A 234-nucleotide genomic window follows, 5' to 3' on the forward strand; every position below is an offset into this window, starting at 1 on the left:
CTCAACCTGCTGCTGCAGTACCTGCTTCTGCTGTTGCTTCACCACTTGCTCCTCCTGCTGCTGCAGCACCTGCTGCTGCTGCTGCAGCACCTGCTGCTGCTGCTGCAGCAACACCTGTTGCTGCTGCTGCAACAAGACCTGCTGCTGTTTCTGCCGCACGTGCTGCAGGACCTGCAGCAGCACCTGCTGTTTTGCTGTTGCAGCAGCACCTGCTGCTTTGCTGTTGCAGCAGCA

This window comes from Eimeria acervulina, genomic scaffold (genome assembly GCF_000499425.1).
Source record: "Eimeria acervulina Houghton genomic scaffold, Eah_scaff1241, whole genome shotgun sequence".
NCBI lineage: Eukaryota > Apicomplexa > Conoidasida > Eucoccidiorida > Eimeriidae > Eimeria > Eimeria acervulina.